We start from the raw sequence: 15256 nt of genomic DNA on the forward strand, positions 1-15256 counted from the left end.
TTGCAACATCATCTAAAATCATCATTTGTCGACAATGATTGAAATTAATGAAATTAATTAAAATTGAAATTAATGATGCTTATGTTTTGTGTTAATGTTTAAATAATGACCGTGGATCTAGTTGAATGTGTAGTGGTCAGTGGAATAACTATTGGTTTCCGTTTGTGATGACTGCTGACTGAGATAAGGGAAGGGATTAAATAGTTCCTGGAACTTAGCCTGGTCTGGAGCAGGCTAGCTCCACAGAATAAATCTCCATGGTAACTTATCCCATAACATATTCCACTTTCCGCTATCCTGCTTTTGTGCAACCGGATCATGAATAAGTTGAGCCAGGATAACCAACGAATCTCGGCTTAATGCCTTATCCTAGTTTTGTGCAACGGGCCCCTGGTTTTCTCGTGCGGGTCACGTTTCCTCATGTTTATTTTGGAGTCATTTTTTGTGAATCATATTTGAGTGTCCTGAAAAGTGCAATACAAGAATAATTTATTATTATTATTCATGATAATAATAACAATAATAACTAGAAAATTTCCCCCTGGCGGGAAATTTTGAGAGTGATAAAGTGCGCAAATGCCAGGGTATGTGGCTAGTGCTATAGAGGTCAGTGTCCAGTACTAAGGACAGAACACTGACCTCTATAGCACTGCACACACAAACACACATCTCAGCTGTGTGTGTTTGTGTTAGTAAACACCACAGACAACACTGCATGAAATCCTTGTAAATGCTATGGAGGTCTACTGGGCCACATTTGAGGATTCTAACCCTGGTTACGTGTATTTGTGTTTGTGTGTGTCTCTGTGTGTGTGTATCTGTAATCACATGAAGCTTCAAATGTGTGTTTGGGTGTGTGGGAGAGGAGTGCTCAGAGAAGTACTGAGGCTCAGAGGTTGCCACAGCAACTTGAGCTGGTTGCCATTGACGATAGGGCCCCCCCAGCTAGACAGACAGGGGCAGACAGAAAAGTGGAGAAAAAGAGCCATTTTCTGCCTCTGCACTGCTCTCACATTTGGGCTTATCCTGACGGTAACGGTAGTTCCTATCAGAAAAAAACACAGAGCATCATCGCTGTAAGGACTTCCTGAACACTTCGGTGTGCTTATTGTGTTTCTACACAAAATATTTTGCAGACACTTGCGAGTTTAAAACAGGGGTCCGTTCTGCTTCTCTCAGAAAATCTTTGTATTGGAGTCAATGAGGAGCAGAGACACACGTGGCCACACTTAGAAGCTGCTAATTCAAACTAGACAATTTCCCCTGTGGAAATTTTGAAAGGGCCACGAGGGCTACTGCCGGAGTGTGTACATTATGATGTGATTTCATCACAGATTTTAAACAATTAATGCTAAGCTAACATTATCATGTCAAATAACAGATTAAAAAGATCTCAAATACCATGAGAATGCATTTAAGAATCATATTACCATAGGTTAGCATGTTAGCATTAGCATGCTAATTATTAGCATATTAGCACAACAACCTGATATCAAAAGTCAAACCTGTATGCACCAACAAGTTCATGGGACCTCATGTTAGCATTAGCCGCTGTTAGCATTGTGGCTAATGCTAACAGGTCAGGATCACTCATTACATTACTAACATTTCAAACTCACTAGTAATAGAAAGTAAGACAAGTGGCTCATTGTGAAGCCACTGCAGAGCTTGATGACGAGCTATTCATTTGAATCAGCTGCATAGCTGCAGCTGAACCTATATATGCATGTTTGTGTGTGTGGCAGAGGAGTGCTCAGAGAAGTACTGAGGCTCAGAGGTTGGCACAGCAACTTGAGATCAGGCCAGCGGTCGCCGTGGTGATGGGCCCCTCTGGCTCTGTGAGGGTCTGAGAAACGTCTGAATTTGGCCTTGGCGCACCCCTCAAACAAACACTTCTCATGCAAACAACAAAACTCCTAATACCGAAATTTCTTCACCATCAAAGCTACAAGGCTTTGCTGTACACACTGATCACTTTTTTTTGCTGGGGTCAAAAATGTGGATTTTAGAGCGAGTTAAAAAATGGGTGGCTGTATCTCCTGTTTTTGATTTGTATTGGACCCTATGGGCCATGTCAGAGTTACTCTCCTCGCTCAGAGGCGCAGTAGTCAAACATTGTAAGTCCTATTGTTTAGCCAGGCACATTGTGAGAATCAGCACAAGTGGCAATACAACTTTGGAAAATTTCACACACGTAGAATGAAATTTGTGGTTTGGAGGAGCGTGGAAAGAAAACATTTCAGACACTTTTCAGAATGTCTTCTCCACTCTAGCGCGAACATTCATACACACCCATTATAGTCTCAAAATTTCTCCAGAAACGATCATGGTCATTGAACAGCCATTGATCAAAAACTATATGACCTATCAAAACGTGGAATGATACACCAATATGCAAGACTTGTGTCTACATATAAAGTTGGAATGGCGTCTCTAGGTGAACGTATGCTGGAGCAGTAGTCCTTTGAAAAATGTGGAAATTTTTTCACTTTTTTCACCTTGTCCCATTTACTCTGAATGGGAAATTTTCCTGCATATTCTGTAGAGATAACTGATAGCACACCAAGTCCGATTGAGCCGCACGTTTTGGTGTATCATATGCCTGGGTGCTCGCTAGCGTTTTTGACTGTTTTTGTAGTGAACCGAAATTTGTACGGAAGATGGATAATAAGAAGTAGTTGAAGAAGAAGAAGAAAACACAGAATAACAAGAGTGTTCAGTGCTCAGCACTGTATCACTAATAAGTTGAAGAAGAAGAAGAAACATGCAGAAGAACAAGATTGTTCAGTGCTCAGCACTGTATCACTAGTAAGTTGAAGAAGAAGAAGAAGAAACACGCAGAAGAACAAGAGTGTTTAGTGCAAGGCACTGTATCACTAATAGTAATAATAATAATAAGAAGAAGATACACGCAGAAGAACAAGAGTGTTCAGTGCTCAGCACTGTATCACTAATAAGTTGAAGAAGAAGAAGAAGAAGAAGAAGAAGAAGAAGAAGAAAAAAAAAACACGCAGAAGAACAAGGCCATTTCTCATTATGCGTTTTTCTCTGTCCTTGTGTTCTTGTGTACTTGAGAAACGTCATCACTCTGAGTCAAAGTACTATTCCAATTCAAAAGTCTGCATCTCGACAAGCACAGTCAAGTACCCGGATGTGTTCTTGCCCCTCCCATTTTATCGAGGATGCATCGGATGGTGACTTGTGCCGACTTGGGGCAACCACATATCCCAGAATGCATTTCGTATCAACAATGGCGGAGGAGAGGACTTACAACTGAAAGTTACAAGTTTCGAAATACTGCTGTTTTAGTAGTACGGATTGTGGTTTTAAGATTATTTTATGTGAGAAAGTGGATGTTAAAACGTCAAATCTGTGGTTGATTCATAACGATAGCGCATAGTTTAAAATTTGCTCCAAAGTTTTCGGAGATGTGTCGTCCTGCTAACGTCATCAAGTACGCTGCTCACCCAATTGCAGAATGACGGTCCTGCGTCCTCCCGTTCTGGAGAGACTGTACTCCCAAGTCGAACTTGCTAGGTCCGAACTGCGAAGTTCGTAAGTCTGAACTTGGCGTACTTGGTATTGAGAAACGGCCCAAGAGTGTTAAGTGCAAAGCACTGTATCACTAATAATAATAAGAAGAAGAAACACGCAGAAGAACAAGAGTGATCAGTGCTTACCACTGTATCACTAATAATAAATTGAAGAAGAAGAAGAAGAAGAAGAAGAAACATGCAGAAGAACAAGAGTGTTCAGTGCTCAGCACTGTATCACTAATAAGTTGAAGAAGAGAAGAAACACACAGAATAACAAGAGTGTTCAGTGTTCAGCATTGTATCACTAATAATAATAATAAGAATAAGAATAATTATTCTTACTCTGACTATGCCAAGGTGACCAGTCTACTGAGGCGACACTGAGGCGAAATCTGAAAGATAATCAACTGCCTTTACCCTAGGGAAGCCACCCCTTGCATGTATGGACTACCCAAGATACAGAAGGAAGGAGACCTGCTCAGACCCATCAGCAGCAGCATCAACTCAGTTACCTGCAGTATTGCCAAACATCTAGCCAACATCCTAGTGCCTTTGGTTGGTAGCACTCCACATCACATCAAAAACTCTCAGGATTTTGCTAACAAGGAGGGAAGTATGAAACTGTACTCCATGAAACCGTGGCATTTTACAAAGTCAGGCTTTCACAGATCACATCAATGCAGTACACCAACATCAACTTTTATTTTTATTTATTTTTGTGGAGCATCTTTGAGTGTCCTGAAAAACAACTATTATTATTATTATTATTATTATTATTATTATTATTATTATTATTATTATTATTATTATTATTAACTTCATGTGGAGGATGTTAAGGAAAAAGTCTGACCTTTGGATTGCGCAATGCACATTGAAGATGACAGAAGACTCATCATTGAAGTATACAGAAAACCCACACACACCAACATCAATAAGCTTGGGGTTGTCAGAGCCATACACTTCATTAACCATGAACAGAAATTAGTAGAAAAAAAAACCATAAACAGAACAATATTGACATCATTTACATTGCAGGATCTGAAAAACTTTCTACACGACATCCCTGTGCAATTCAAGCCCAGTTACACTCTTAGGCAGAAACTTGTCCACCCCCACACCCAGTTTCAGTGCTGTGGTATGTTCCAAAGCAACATTTGAGTTGCCCTGAATTGATCTTTTCCAGTATCCAGTTTGGATATTGGCCGATAGTTGGTGAGTGATTACTGTCTAGGTTACAATTACAATTAATCATTTGGCAGACGCTTATCCAAAGCAACGTACATATGAATTCACATATTCATATTCATAGTATACTAGTATGAGAACTGTCACAAGCTCCAGCTGCATCTGTGGAAAGTCCTGCAAGTCTGCTGGAGAAGAGGGAGGATTCCAGATCAATGGGGAGTAGCTGAAGGGGTGTGGGTCCCAAAGGAGGAAAACTCCACCCAACTAGACCAGTTCCACATCATCTCCTTGCTGTGTGTCGAGGCAGACCAGAGCCTTAAGCAGTTTGGGCATTGTGGACGAGAGGAGGAGGAGAGCCATCTGTAGTACCACCAGAGAGGGCCTCAAGATGGCTGTGGCTCAAGAGAGGAGAGCCATGGAGTCATGGTAGCTAGACAGCCACCTGGACACAAGCTGGGGTCTGATCATCTCCGGCTGGGTCACCTGCAGGAGGGCGTATGATGTTGAAAGACCCGAAACATCCGATGATACCAGGCACATGACTGAGGATGTGTCCAGAGGCATCAGTAGATGTATGTACACAGCATACCTTCATTTGATGCCTTCCTTTAACTAAAACCTTAATTGGTGATTGTTGTGGAGCTGGGGAAGGTTGTTGGGTCCTTGGAGAATGTGATGAAGAGGAGGAGGAGGGGAGTTGGATCCCTGCCTAGGACAGAGACATCCTCTGATTGCCTTTGGTGATGAAAAGCAGAGGATTGGGTAAAGGTTGAAAGATACAGGCTGTCTGCCTGTGTGCTATCCTTATTTATGCTGTTATTGTGTTGGTGCAGCATTTCACAAGCATAAATGCAGGTTGACACTGAGCAGCCTCCAACCAGTCATGTTTGGATGTATCTCTTCAGGCTTAAAACAGTCTTCACAGATACATATTGAAATTGTCACATTGTGACTTTATCCCATGGGTGAGGCATGTAGTTGTGAGCCATGTATTCGGGGTAAGGAGTCTGCTGAAAGATTCGATTCCGTCTCCCAAGGTTGGAATGATTTTTAGGACCTCAGAGTCAGTTTTTCTTCAAAGTGAATAATAATCTTTCTGTCACTTGAATGTATAGAGAGGGTACTGGCAACAGCTCTGACACACCTTGTAAGATTTTCAGTCTGAAATGCTTGGTCACAGAGCCACCACTCACAATGGCGTCTGGCTTATCAGGTGTGGGTTTAGTAGTATAATGTCTGGTCCTTGGCTTCTCAGATGGGGAGTCAGCAACATTTTGTCTCCTCAGCCTAGCAGTGGTTTTGGGGCTATTTCTTGAGTTATGGTGAGCCTTAATGTCAGTGGTGTGATCACTGAGAGTAGGCAGGTAACAATAAAAGCAGTGCAAGTGCGAAGTGGCCTGAACCCACAACCCACAGGCAGCTACAGAGTGGTTGCACCCTATTTATATGCAGTAGTGTGTGCATGTACAGTATGTGTGGATAGAAAAGGCCTGTGTGTGGCATTTCACATCACATATAGGGATTCAGCTTACCACTGTTGTGCAGGAATGTGCTCCTGTTATTTGGTGAACGGTAAACTGAATGTATCTGTTTGCAACTCCTGAATGTGAATGTCCTTAACTCCTGTGAGAGTTAACAATGCTCCTGCCCTCTGTTTTATGGCACCTGGCATGCCGGATGGTGAAGGCATGGCCCACCCTACTCAGACTATGATTAGCTTACCTAGAACTAGCCGATCATAGGCAGTGTAGGGCAAGTCATGCCTCTGCCACCCTGAGGGAAAAAATTCGTCATGCCAGCATGCCTAGAGCAACTGGTGATTCAGATGCAGCGATGAATATTTGTGTTTTATTAACAAATCTGAACAGACAGACAATATCTCGAAGCCTTGATCACAAGAAACCATTAAAGCTGCCATATTATGAATCTTTTTCAAGAAGTTATATAGGTCTATGATTTCCATAAAACATGTTCTTGAAGCTGTATGTATGTATGTAAGTGCAAATGAGCTGTTGCTGCCCCACCCATAATGTATTACCATGGTAATGGGGAGAGCATAGACTCACGTAGCACTACCCATGTGAAAGTAGCCAATATGGCGGCAATGAACAGACGGAGTGCTTCAGTAGTTCAACCGCACATGTTCAAACCTGAATCAGATCCTGAAGGAGGGAAGGCTCCTACAGAACCTCAGACTCAGAAAATTCAGCAGGACGCTTCTGAATGGTTAGTCAAAAAATGTCTTTCTATTTTTTTCTCTTAAATATGAGTGCTGCCTGTACAGGGGGCAGTGTGAGATGCCCGCAGTTCAGATAGTCAATGCTCATACTAGGAAGCTCCAATCCTAACTTGTAGCATACCAGAATGATGAGGAGACACTCAGGTAAAAGCCTCTACCAAGCCATCCAAACGAAACATAATTCATACCTCAAGAAGTTATATGGGCATGTAATGAAAACACGAAACTAGTGCCCGTTGTAGTGCATCTACTGATTTCACCACGTCACGCAAACCACACAAGCCACACGCAGAGGACACTACTGAGCAGCACTATTGGCCATTCACCTCAGGCTGAGAAAAAGTAGAGCATGCACATTCAAATGTAAAACGTGGGTGCTATTATTGGTTGAAAATACTGGTATGCAAGGTTTCTAATTTCTTTAGCTTTATAAATGCATGATTTTTTTATCTGTCTGTATCAATGCACATGTGGAAATTGTGCAACAATGCAGTCAGAGTCTGAGAACATATGCTGCCAGGAAGTGCCACAGATCACATTACACATTACATGCACTTATGGTCGCAGTGTATGATTGCAGATAACATGCCACTGCAGATACACACCTTATGTTATGCATAATGGGTTACAAGATGGCTGCAGCAGCTGGATGAAAGGCCTCCATGCATAATAATAATAATGTTTGCCGAAATGTGTTCTCGCTGCAGAGCACATACAACACTTACAGGGCTGACTACGGTCCTTCACAGCTACGGGGGACAGAGCAGTGAGTTTATCTATAATAACCTACACCATAATAAACTAAATCTAGTCAGCCAGTGCCACAAATTCAGATCAGATTTTTTCATGAACATATAGCCAAGTTTTTCGGAAGCAAATACTGTATATTACACATTTATTCACATGAAACATTTTACAGATATACAATAAAAATATATTGACTGCAGTCATGAATATTTATACATGGAAATACAGCACAAGTGAAGGATTCACTGAATCCAAATTAGATAAATGTGAATCCCCCCCCCCCCCCCCCCCATTGAATCTTGACACCAGGTAACTGTAATGATGCACTGGCCTATATAAAAAGAGAGAGCTGACATCAACTTTATCTTACATGTATAGCTATGCCAGCAGCTACATACAGCATGAAAAAGGATCACTCATAAATAAACTCCAAGAAAAGAAACTCATTGCACAGAATGGTTTGGCTTGCAGTGTAAATTGTGCTGCGATATAGCAGTCTCAACCATACACTTGTTTTGCACTGGGCTATGCTAACATATTCCAGTTTAGAAAATATTTCCAAATCAGAGGCGTGACCACTGGGGTGGCTGGGGGTGGCAGCGGCTACCCCTGGAATATGACTGGCCACCCTGCCTGGCCACCCCCACCAGAGCTGCCAATCAGTTTGTCCGAGCCGACATTCAAAATTATGCAGGATGCCACGACTCTTTGCTCTGTTTGCACTTCAACTCACGCAGACTTGCACTCAGCTTGCACTATTTCGCTTCATAAGGAGAAAACAAGGGTAAGTAAACAGTTGCTCACAATGTGTAGTGTTAAATGATTTCCAAATGTTTAAATTAAGTTGATCGTATCTAGAGTTGGCACAGTGCGCTAGCTTAGCATAATGAATTGAAATCAATGGGAAACATTAGCCTGTGCCCGTAAAGGTGGAAAAAAAACAACAAATGTCACAGCAACCCCAAGCTAGACTAATGGACTATAAAGACATACTGTATGTGTGCACATACTGTGTATGTGTGTGTCTGTTGCCTTTCAAACAAAAGTTACAAAGTGCCTTCAGGGGCAGACAGCGATGGGGAGAGAAACAGGATGAAAAGGACTCAAAACATTGAGATCTTTTTTATGATAAAGAAAATAAAGGCTGCAGATAACGGTGATCAAGGTATCAGTCACTGCATCTTGAATCAGTCACCCTCAAACACATACACCACTTCTGCCACAGTTGGGCTGGACTGTGGAATGGGCAGTTTTAATTTAATCAAGAATTATTGATTCAATTCTGTTTAATACTTTACGTCTATTTTAATACTCTTTATTGTTGATGAGTGGAAGTGTGGTTGTTTTTATGAGCTAAAGGACAGTTGAATCTAACTATCTGTTAATCAATCAAATAGGAAGGAATAGACTAGTAGCCTATAGCATAAGAAGTTTAAATGAACTGAACAGGATATGTCCACAATGTCAAGAAAGGCAGCAGGATGTCTTTTGATCATATTTGAGTAAGTATTAAAAGTTCAGTTGATGTTACACTTGTATGACATTTTGAGTAACTGATACAACTTTTCCCAGAAACTTTGCACAATGACAAGGTTGAGGGCCACCATCTGCAATTGAGCATTCTGCAGGTATGCTGAATATTTAGGTCATAATGGATAACCCTAGGCAACTGAATAAAAACTGTGTGTTTAAATAACTTCTTGATGCAATAATTAAATATTTCTTTGTGTGATCAGACACTTCCCCTAGTGATCAGTTGGATCACGGACATGTGAACCATCAGGAGTCTCATAGTCAAAGCTGCAGTGACAGTGAGGAGGCCCCCCCATGCTTCATACCATGCTTCATACCACACACCATCCCACCAACTGGGTATTTGATCTTTTTTGCTCTCAGATTTCAGAACGCTTATACAAATAGTTTATCAATGATGATCAAGTCTAGTGCATTACTCCTAGACGAAACCCAGCTTTAATTCACAAGATTGTTACTGAATTCAGTATCACTGACTTCTACATTGTGCATTATAAATGAAAGTCGTGCATTATGCATGGTCTAAAAATGTGTGTATAGGGAGAGTGAGTTCTTTAAGTGTATATGTGCTCTGCATGGTTTTCTAACATGTTGTTAGAGTTGTAATAAAGCTGTTCATAACTAAACTAAACTGACTGTTTCTGTCTCTGTAAGGTAACAAAGGGGTAAGCTTAGATGCCTATGAAACACAAGCTTATCTTGCTGAAACTACTAGGTTATACACCAGTATACTCTTCCGGAACACAAATTAACCCACTCAAACAAACAAAAAAAACGTTTTTCTCAGTCAGATAAGATTTCTAAATGTCGGATGCTACACTGTTCTGTGCATTATTTGGGTAAATAAAATAGTTCTATTATTAATACCTCAGACTACCATTTATTGTGATATAAGACTGTGGGGCATTTAAAAAAAATGTCATTTTAGTGTGCCACCCTTCCACAGTCTGTGCCCCTAGCTTGCCCCCCCAAGAAAAAAATTCTAGACCCGCCGCTGTTCCAAATGCATTAATTTCACAAATTCTCGAAGCTTAGACCCAGCGGAGCATCTGTGTATGTGTCACTTGACCAACTGGGTTGCTGGGTTTGCATATGGAGACCATGCTAATTACTAACTAGAAGCTAGTGGTTAATGTTAGCTTGTGCCATATGGCAAAACAATATTTGGTTACTTAGCAAAATATCTGTAAATGCTGGCATCTCCCTTGAACATGCATTACATCATTTGCAAGATCAGAGACGTGGTGTGACATACCAAAAGCTACGGTAGCAGCTAGCTAAACTTCGATGGCTGAAGTTGTAGTCTCGAAGCTAGCAGTTAGCCTTACATCATTCTCAATGGCAAAACACACGCTACAACATGCAAGAATTCATGCTAATCTACAAAAGAAACACACAGTTAACTATTTGTATACTTACATGTCCCTCGTCTGCGGGTAGTCCATGTAAAATTGGAAGTCACCCCTCCTTTAGAAAAAGGCTCCTGGCTAATCCTGCCTTGTATTGACTGAGGTTGGGAAACAGTCTTGAAGTGGTTAGCACACACCAACAGGTTTTGCACAACTGTTACAGGGACGTTACCTTCAAAATTTTCAAATTTCAAAGATTTCAATCCACGTCACTCTTCTTTCTTCTGCGGCTGGTAGCCGATGGAGCGATTTTGTGCTCGTCTTTATAACCAACAACAGAACACTGCCTGTGGTGCCTCGACATGATGATTCCTAACACGGTGCTTTCAAGAACAAAATGGTGGGTCTGTGACAAGGTAGCGCTGTATCTGGAGGGTGGATGGGAGGAGAGATGGGGAGGGGGGTGGTGACTGGTGGCTGGGAATATGCAAATGTGCCTGCTTCTTACGTGCAAGTAGGCACTGAATTTGATCGGCTCGTTTGGAATGCAGGCAGGGTGCTTTATGAAGTCCGTATCTCACTCAAAAAAGCATGGAAGGTCTTATTCACACTTTGTATGCGTGTGGCCACACTAGACACCAAAATAATAATAAATAATAACCAATAATAACCAAAATAACACCCCAAATCCCAGAAAAACTTAGTTACTAAGTTACTAACTAAGTTTATCCACCCAAGTCAAACTCACAGCATTTTGTAAACAACCGGCAACCTTTGTTTCCCAACAAGTCGGCTAACTTGTGCAGCTCATTTAGAAAAAAACTGAAAAAAAAAAACATGAACTAGTTCATGTTAATCTGTGTGAACTGAACTTTGAGCGTTTAATTGCAAAATATTGCCTGCAGGTGTGATAGATAATTTATTTGATTTGATACCCAGCTATGACGTATTTTCTCAGGTGCAATAGTATTTTCTCAAGTGCAAAAGTATTTCTCAAGTGCAATACAATACGTCATGTCAGTAGTTTTCTCATACAACTACTAGCAACAAAATTTTTTTATGGCAGTAGGATTCTTTGGCATTTTCTGTTTTTTTTTTTTGTTTTTTTTATAATCCAAAATGTACATATAGATAGTTGGTTTTCTTTCTATTCTGTATCTTGCATCCTTCTATATATTTATTTTGACCTCTTTCTGCCACTGTGCTTGCTTTTTGTAACTTGCTGGCAACTAAAACGACTAAACTTTCCCGGTGTGTGATCAATAAAGTCCTATCTTTTCTTATCTTGAATTCAATCTCACACAGCTAATTTCCCCCACCAGATCCAAAAAATACAGAAAAATCAAACTGCCAGATATTATCTTAACCAGTAGACCACAGCATTATAAATGTAATATTTTCTTCTCCTCCCTCAAGCTCTAATCATAATGCACCTTGTGTGCAGACAAACTTGGCACTCAGATCTTGTCATTGAAGCATTTTAATAATCTCTAAGTGTTAAATGCTCTTGGTTTTATTATTGATTCAAAAAAGTCAATGGGCACTGATCACTTAGAGCCAAGGCTGTTATTATTAGCAGCTCCATTTTTAGTTGAATGATTACCTTTATTTTTAATCTGACCGTGGTAACAGAAAGTATCCCTGATTTGTGGAAGGCAGGTTTTGCTCAACCCTTGCATGAAGGGGGTCAGTTAAATGAGCTGAATTATTATCAGCTATCACACACACCAATGGCACAGCATCAACAGCAGCTCCTCGTTGTCATCACTGCCCAGTGCCATAGAGGCCTTACAGTCGACACTGGTTGAGTTGCAGCAGTCTACTGTTCCTGTGCTGCAATGATCCACTGATCCTGTTTTGCTGAGGCAACCTCCTGCATATGATGGTGATGTTTCATCAACTTCCTGTTTCCCTAGCTCCACTGGCTCCCCTGACAGTCTCCATGTTACTGGTTTCCAGCCCCACTCCAGTCTTGCTCATCTACTCAGCTTTTGGGCTGTCCATCAGAGTAATTTGCCAACAAGACTCTTGTATTTAGATGTATATTTGTCATTCAACAATAGGATACTTGCATTCTGTAACCCTTTCAATATGGGATCCCTTGAAAGTAAAGATATGGAGATTACAATAGTCGAAGTCTACAACAGTCTACAATTTTGTTTTACTTACTTGTTTTACTTTTACAACCAACTTCAAATTAATAAGAGCTTCCCGGAGAGCATTTAAAGAACATTGCAGGTTCTCCATGGCCACAAAATCAGCAATAAAACATTCAGTAGTGTCAACAACATAAATACTGGCTTGACAGCTTTTCAAAGAAGAGACAACATTATTGATAAAATCCTGAGTACTTTTGTAAATAGATGCCCAGCGTGAACAAATCTCATTCTGCTGAGAAATCATACAATAACAGTTGTCCACAGGTGAAGTACATTTCTTTCTAAATTATCTGAATGATAGCCACTGTAAAGGATCACCTGGCAGATGACTAGGTAGCTCCTTTCCATAAGCAAGGCTCACAACTCATGTGAGAACCAGGGTGTTATTCTGATTTTTAATTCTAAGATTTTTGAATCAACTGCTTTAACTGTTCAGGGCTGCATCCTTTCTTGTTGCTGGCAAACCAAAGCATTCAGTGTATGTTGTATGTTGTGGCTTATTAGTAGCTGGTATAGGCATAAGGCTCAGCTGCAATTAAATCCCCTGGACCTATGAACAAAATGTCTAACTAACAGTATTGTGATTGGGGTTAGTGTTAGTTGTTGAATTTACAATCCTACACCATACATATATTTTGATGTAAACCATGGCCCTGTTTACTGTATCACGGTGAGCGAAACTGATAGGATGGTTATAGAGAAAGAGTGAAGTATAGAGTGTAGGTTAGGTTGGGGGAAGGGGGTGGGGTGGGCTGAAGGACTGCGGCGTTAGAGTACACTGTCAAGATGCAATGGCACAGTTCACTGAAGCTATTATGATCAAACAGGCACAGTCAGGCATTGTTCTCTATCTGATAGCAAGAAAACTGTAGCAACTCAACAAATATATATTCCACGAACAAAGGCACAAAATAAGGTCTCTCAAAAACATGCACACAAGGAGAGAACAGCACCAAAATCCCAGCCATATAATATTGTCCTCCAGTCTGAGGTATCAAGGTCTATTACTTCCCCTGTTTTGCTCTCTTTTGCTCTCTCTTACACACACACACACACACACACACACACACACACACACACACACACACACACACACACACACACACACACACACACACACACATTGCCCCACTCCTGCAATTGCAGAAAACTGGACAAGACAGAAAGAGACATTGCATATTCCTTTGATTCTTACCTCTGGTGCATCAGTTCTTCAGTTCTACTGCATTACAGGGATTCAGTGATAAGTCACAGAGATGCTGTTCTGACTAGTGTCTGACTGTATGCCCCTCTCTCCCTCTCTCTCTCTCTCTCTCTCTCTCTCTCTCTCTCTCTCTCTCCCCTCCCTCTCTGCTGTGCTGCACTGTGTATGTCCTTTATCTGCACTGCTCTTGCATCCTATTCCAAGTTCATCTCTGCCTGCCTAGGGGGGAGTAACACAGTAGTGTTGTTGACCCAGAGCTTCTTAAAGAGGCCATATTATGTTCATTTTCAGGTTCATATTTTTATTTTTCTCATTTTGTCCATTGCTGCAACACTGCTTTTCTTTTTTTTTTCTTCTCATCAGAGCTTAGTTAAGCAATGTAGAAAATATGAAATAAACATTAAAAACAATATATACAAAGAAGGATGAGGTAATAAACAATGTATAAAATGAAATTTACAATGTGCGGGTATTTTTGTGCTATTTTGGGAGGAGGATTTCTGAGAAGATAGCATTGAATTGAAAACATTGAAAATCCACAAACAGGATCCTCGCATATGTCACTGGGTGGTTAAGGTGTTGCAGTTTAGTACCATGTTGACTGCAGCAGGGGTCTGTGATATCTTTAATGTGAGTCAACACCAGTCTCTCAAGAGATTTCATAACCACAGATGTCAGGGTGACTGGTCTGTAGTCATTTAATCCATAGATGGAGTATTTATTATGGAGTGTTTGAAGCATGAGGGAACTTCAAACAGCTCTAGTGATTTTTTGAAAATCTGGGTGAAGATGAGCGTCACCTGGCCAGCACAGACTTGCAGACAGGAAGGGGACATACCATCTGGGCCTGACAGCCACTTGGCACTGTTGAGTATGCAGTCTTCGGTGAGGAGGGAGTAGAGGAGAGGGCTCAGCACACAGCCCTGTGGGACACTGGTGTTCAGGGTCAGGGTGGCGGAGGTGTGGTTGTCTAACTTAACAGACTGGGATTTGTTGTTCAGGAAGTCCGGGGTGCAGTTGCAGAGGGAGGTGCTGATGCCGAGGTCACCAAGTTTGTTGACGAGCTTGGAGGGAATGACTGTGTTGAATGCTGAGCTGAAGTCGATGAACAGCATCCTCACGTGGGTTTTGTTGTCCAGGTGCATCAGGGGGAGTGTAGTGCTGTGGAGATGGCATCCTCTGTCGACCTGTTTGGTTGGTAGGCAAACTGATGGGGGTCCAGTGTGGGGGGAAAACAGCATTTGAGGTGGGCCAAGGCCAGCCTCTCAATGAACTTGGTGATGCTGGGGGTGAAATCGAACGGG

At 41.3% G+C, this 15256-nt stretch overlaps 1 protein-coding gene across 2 annotated transcripts in view; it reads right to left on the reverse strand.

Moving 5' to 3' along the window:
* The window catches only part of LOC139340599 (glycine receptor subunit beta-like), a 170803-nt gene extending 156715 nt beyond the window's left edge, over window positions 1-14088 (reverse strand). Inside the window, exon 1 of one of the 2 annotated variants that reach the window (XM_070976513.1) lies at window positions 13944-14088. The gene's annotated coding sequence lies outside the window, so the exon portion shown is untranslated. The remainder of the gene's footprint in view (window positions 1-13943) is intronic. The other variant, XM_070976517.1, reaches the window with a different exon arrangement.
* Between the last annotated feature and the right edge of the window lie 1168 nt (window positions 14089-15256).

The sequence above is a fragment of the Chaetodon trifascialis genome, chromosome 2, assembly GCF_039877785.1.
Source record: "Chaetodon trifascialis isolate fChaTrf1 chromosome 2, fChaTrf1.hap1, whole genome shotgun sequence".
In the NCBI taxonomy this organism is placed as follows: Eukaryota; Metazoa; Chordata; class Actinopteri; order Chaetodontiformes; family Chaetodontidae; genus Chaetodon; species Chaetodon trifascialis.